A 5527-nucleotide genomic window follows, 5' to 3' on the forward strand; every position below is an offset into this window, starting at 1 on the left:
CATCCTGATTGGGCACCTGCTGAGGGGAGGGGCCAACCCCATGGGCACAGGTGGGGGCCGTTGAGCTGTGGATTGTGATTGGTTGGAGCCTGGCTCCTCCCCTCCTTGATTCGTATTTAAGGGCTGGGAAGGGCAGGGGGCAACATCAGTTCCAGCTCAGTGCTCCTATGGGAGCATTGAAGGAGAGGATTCTCCTTCCTGCTGCTTTCGAGGTCTGGATACCATATGGGATGCGACTCTGCTTGGAGATCCTTTCCTTTGGGGTCAATGGTGAGTCTTTGACTTTGCAATGGGGTAAGGAATTTCTTCTTTATTACTGGTCTTCTCCTTTTGATTACTCCTAACAGCACTTATGGATGGGGGTGAGAAGGAGCCGTATCTACTTATGGATGGGTATGAGAAAGAGTTGTATCTAGAGCCTGCTTCCTTTGGATGGAGGGCTCAGCCTACACAATGGGGTGAGCGATCCCTTCTTTATTGCAGGGTTTGGGGGTGGAATGGGTCACTTTGGGATGCTCCATCCCTAGAGGTGTTTGAGGCTGTGGGACCCTGGTGTGGTGGTTGGGTACTGTCCCCATAGCAGGAGGGTTGAATGGAGATGGTTGTGATGGTCTTCAGTGCTGATCATCATTTGATTCTATGCTCATATATTGCAGAGTATCAGCCCCAGTGCTGGCTGCTATGGGACATTGTTCATCATCATCTCCATCTGGATGCGGAGCCATTGTTTGCTGCTCCCTGGACTCGGTTCTACAGCCAGTTCTTCATCCATCTCATCATCTTCCCGTCCAGTTGGTGTCTTCATCACTTGGACATGAGGATACTGTGGGGTCCTACATCAGAGGCCTTGTTGAAGTCTAAGTAGATGATATCAGCAGCTCTTCCTTCATCTACTGATGCATCAGTGCCATCATAGAAGTCTATGAGGTCAGTCAAGGAGGATTTGCCCTTGGTGAGGCCGTGTTGGTTCTCCATCATCACCTCCTGCCTTCCGTGAGCCCTGGGTCCTTCTATGAGGATCTGCATCATCGCCTCCTGCCTTCCATGAGCCCTGGGTCCTTCTATGAGGATTTCCATCATCACCTCCTGCCTTCCATGAGCCCTGGGTCCTTCTATGAGGATCTCCATCATCACCTCCTGCCTTCCATGAGCCCTGGGTCCTTCTATGAGGATCTGCTTTGTGGTCATTCCCAGCACAGCAGTGGGACCGACGGGTCAGCCGTTCCTGGGCTCATCCCTTCTACCTTCCTACAAAGGAGCGCCATGTTGGCCGTGTTTCTGCTCACCAGACTGCACCCCACTGTCACCACTTCTCAGTCTGCGATGCATTTCATCTGGACCTATAGACTGTTTGATTTCAGGACCTTGGTTGGTCTTGCACTGGTTTGTTGACCTTATAAGGTCCAGTGGGGTCTCATGGGGCCCCAGTAGTTCCAGTGGGGTCTCATGGGGCCCCAGTGGTTCCAGTGGGGTCTCATGGAGCCCCAGTGGTTCCAACATCCCTCCCTACCAAACCCAAGGTGAGTGCTGTGTCTATGAACTGCCCTGCAGATGGTGGCAGTGCCTTCATTGCCTTTTTTTGTCCAACAGGTTCCAGCAGAGCACAGAGATGTGCGGCTCCTGTTGAGAGCAGTGAGGAACAGAAACCTGCATTGCTTGGACCCAGCTTTGCTGATGGTAACTCTCAGCCCAGCAGGTAAGGGCAGCACACACAATTGCTTTTTACCTGTTCCATACTGAAATTGAAGGTAATGTTCCATTATTATAATGATAATATCTGCTCTCATCCTTCTCCATTCTCTTTTCCTCTGTTCTCTGCTGTTTCTCCAGCATTTCCTGCAGTGTTTCCTTTGTTCTCACTTTATGTTCTGTTCATTCTATTGGCCTTGTTGTTCATTTTGGTGCTTCATTCCCTTCAGCCTTTCATTCCATGTTGGAGTTCCAAGCAGTTTCCTCTGCTGCCTTGCCCCCCATCCTGATGTTTCTTGTAGTGCCCTTTTGGGCCTTGCCCCCCATCTTGATGTTTCTTGTAGTGCCCTTTTGGGCCTTGCCCCCCATCTTGATGTTTCTTGTAGTGCCCTTTTGGGCCTTGCCCCCCATCTTGATGTTTCTTGTAGTGCCCTTTTGGGCCTTGCCCCCCATCTTGATGTTTCTTGTAGTGCCCTTTTGGGCCTTGCCATCCATCTTGGTGTTTGCTGCAGTCTTCTCTTCAGCTTTGCCCTCCATCTTGATGTTCCTTGCAGTGTTCTTTTGGGCCTTGTCCTCATCTTGATGTTCTGTGTGATGTTCTCTTTGGCCTTGCCATCCATCTTGATGTTTTACATGATCATTTTTTTGGCCCTTGCCCTCCATCTTGATGTTTCAGCAGTGCTGTTTTGGGCCTTGCCCTCTGTTTTGCAGTTCCATGCAGCATTCTTTTGGGCCTTGCCCTCTGTTTCATTGTTCCCTTTGTTGTTCTCTTGGCTCCCCACGCTGTTTTCCCTTTGGCCTTTGTTCTTGTTGTTCCCTATAATGGTCTGTTTGCTGTTGCTTTTGCTTTGGCTTTCCCTTGGCTTTCCTTATTGCTTTTGTCCTTGTCTTACCCTTGGCTGCTTACTTTGCTTTTCTGTTGCAGTGTCTTTCTGTGGTTGTTCTGCTTGTCTTTGGGATTTGCTGTGAGGTTTTGTTTGTGTTCATCTTGATCTGCTCCCCCGGCTTAATGCGGGTTGTAGTGGTAAAGTCTGTAACCTGTATTTGTTAATGGAACTGATATTTACCTAATATTTACCCAATACTAAAGGTGTCTGTTATGATAAATGCAGTCATAAAAGTGATGCTCAGTGCTTTATGTGAAAGTCACTTTAATTATGATTGTAGTGTGAGATACAATTGTTAAACTTACTGCAAATCTAGACTTAAAAGTACCATTAATTATATCCACAATAGCATTAATTATATCCCTAATAGCATTAATTCTATCCCAGTGCCTTCATTGTCATGTTGTGTCCAACAGGTTCCAGCAGAGCACAGAGATGTGCGGCTCCTGATGAGAGCAGCGAGGAACAGAAACCTGCATTGCCTGGACCCAGCTTTGCTGATGGTAACTCTCAGCCCAGCAGGTAAAGGCAGCACATAGCAATTGGTTTTTACTTGTTATGTACTGAGATGCGAGGTTAGTGTTTTTGACTTCATTTTTGCACTCTGTGGTGTCCTGTGGGCTGTCTGTGCTTGTCCTACTGTGTTGTCTTTGTGTTTGGTCTTTGCTGTTGCTCAGCTGTTTCTTGCAGTGTTTTCCTTGCCCTCCATTTTGGCATTCCTTGCGTCGTTCTCTTAGGCCTTGCCCTCCATTTTAGCATTCCTTGCGTTGTTCTCTTAGGCCTTGCCCTCCATTTTGATGTTCCTTGTGTCATTCTATTGGGTCTTGCCCTCCATTTTGGTGTTCCTTGCGTCGTCCTCTTAGGCCTTGCCCTCCATTTTGGTGTTCCTTGCGTCGTTCTCTTAGGCCTTGCCCTCCATTTTAGCATTCCTTGCATCGTCCTCTTAGGCCTTGCCCTCCATTTTGGCATTCCTTGCGTCGTCCTCTTTGGCCTTGCCCTCCATTTAACATTCCTTGCGTCGTCCTCTTAGGCCTTGCCCTCTGTTTTGGCATTCCTTGCGTTGTTCTATCGGGACTTGCCCTCCATTTTGGCATTCCTTGCGTCGTTCTCTTAGGCCTTGCCCTGTTAGTGGTCTATTGAGCTTTGCCCTTTATTTCAGTGTTCCCTTTATCATTTTCTTGGTTTCTGACTCTGCTTTCTCCTTGGCCTTTCTTCTTTGTGTTCCTATAATGGTCTCTGTGCTGTTGGCTTTGCTTTGGCTTTTCCCTTGGCTTTCCTTATTGCTTTTGTGTTTGTCTTACCCTTGGCTGCTTGCTCTGCTTTTCTCTTGCAGTGTCTTTGTGGTTGTTCTGCTTGTCTTTGGGTTGTGCTCGGAGGCTTTGTTTGTGTTGATCTTCATCTGCTCACATGAATTAATGCGGGCTGTAGTTATAATCACTGTAACCTGTAGTGTTTTTGTTCATATAAGTTTTAACCCAATATTAAGATGTTTGCTATGGTAAATGTAGCTCTAAAAATTGATGCCCTGTGTTTTCTATGAAAGTTACTTCAATTATAATCCTAGTGTGGAATACAATTGTTAAACTTACTGCATATTTAAACTTATCAATAGCATTAATTATATCCCTCATAGCATTGATTATATCCCTCATAGCATTAATTATATCCTTCGTAGTATGAATTACATCCTACTGCTCCCTTCCATCACAGTTAGTGTAATGATAGCAGTGTGCTACCCTGCAGATGTGGGCAGTGCCTTCATTGTCGTGTTGTGTCCAACAGGTTCCAGCAGAGCACAGAGATGTGCGGCTCCTGATGAGAGCAGCGAGGAACAGAAACCTGCATTGCCTGGACCCAGCTTTGCTGATGGTAACTCTCAGCCCAGCAGGTAAGGGCAGCACATAGCAATTGGTTTTTACTTGTTACGTACTGAGATGCAAGGTTAGTGTTTCTGAGCTCATTTCTGCACTCCGTGGTGTCCTGTGGGCTGTCTGTGCTTGTCCTACTGTGTTGTCTTTGTGTTTGGTCTTTGCTGTTGCTCAGCTGTTTCTTGTAGTCTTTTTCTTGCCCTCCATTTTGACATTCTTTGAGGCATTCTCTTGGGCCTTGCCCTCCATTTTTTCATTCCTTGCGTTGTTCTCTTAGGCCTTGCCCTCCATTTTGGTGTATCTTGCATCATTCTTTTGGGCTTTGCAGTCCATTTAGGCATCCATTGCATCCTTCTTTTGGACTTTGCCGTCCATTTTGCCATCCACTGCATCATTCTTTTGGGCTTTGCCGTCCATTTAGGCATCCATTGCATCCTTCTTTTGGGCTTTCAGTCCATTTTGCCATCCATTACATCATTCTTTTGGACTTTGCCGTCCATTTAGGCATCCATTGCATCATTCTTTTGGACTTGGCTGTCCATTTAGGCATCCATTGCATCATTCTTTTGGGCTTTGCCGTCCATTTAGGCATCCATTGCATCATTCTTTTGGGCTTTGCCGTCCATTTAGGCATCCATTGCATCATTCTTTTGGGCTTTGCAGTCCATTTAGGCATCCATTGCATCATTCTTTTGGGCTTTGCCGTCCATTTAGGCATCCATTGCATCATTCTTTTGGGCTTTGCCGTCCATTTAGGCATCCATTGCATCCTTCTTTTGGGCTTTGCCGTCCATTTATGCATCCATTGCATCATTCTTTTGGGCTTTGCCGTCCATTTTGGCATCCATTCCCATCATTCTTTTGGGCTTTGCAGTCCATTTTGCCATTCCTTTTCTTGTTCTCTTGGGCTTTGCCCTCCTTTGCAGTGTTCCCTGCATCCTTTTGTAGGGCCTTGCCCAATATTTTGATATTCTCTTGGGTGCTTTCTTCCATTTTGCAGTTTCCTGCATCATTTTGTTGTGCCTTTATGTCCCTCTTCCTGTTCTCTGCAGTGTTTTGTGTTGTATTATGTTCTGTTTTGAT

The 5527-nt window shown here is 46.7% G+C and overlaps 1 long non-coding RNA gene across 1 annotated transcript; it reads left to right on the plus strand.

Annotated features, from left to right (window-relative positions):
- Positions 1-327: 327 nt before the first annotated feature.
- Positions 328-4931, plus strand: LOC107321684 (uncharacterized). Its single transcript, XR_014938336.1, has 4 exons — positions 328-458; positions 657-1696; positions 2993-3098; positions 4359-4931. It is a non-coding gene; the product is annotated as an uncharacterized LOC107321684 (long non-coding RNA).
- Positions 4932-5527: the final 596 nt, after the last annotated feature.

This window comes from Coturnix japonica, chromosome 35 (assembly GCF_054131305.1).
Source record: "Coturnix japonica strain WE chromosome 35, WE-NBRP24, whole genome shotgun sequence".
Lineage (NCBI taxonomy): Eukaryota > Metazoa > Chordata > Aves > Galliformes > Phasianidae > Coturnix > Coturnix japonica.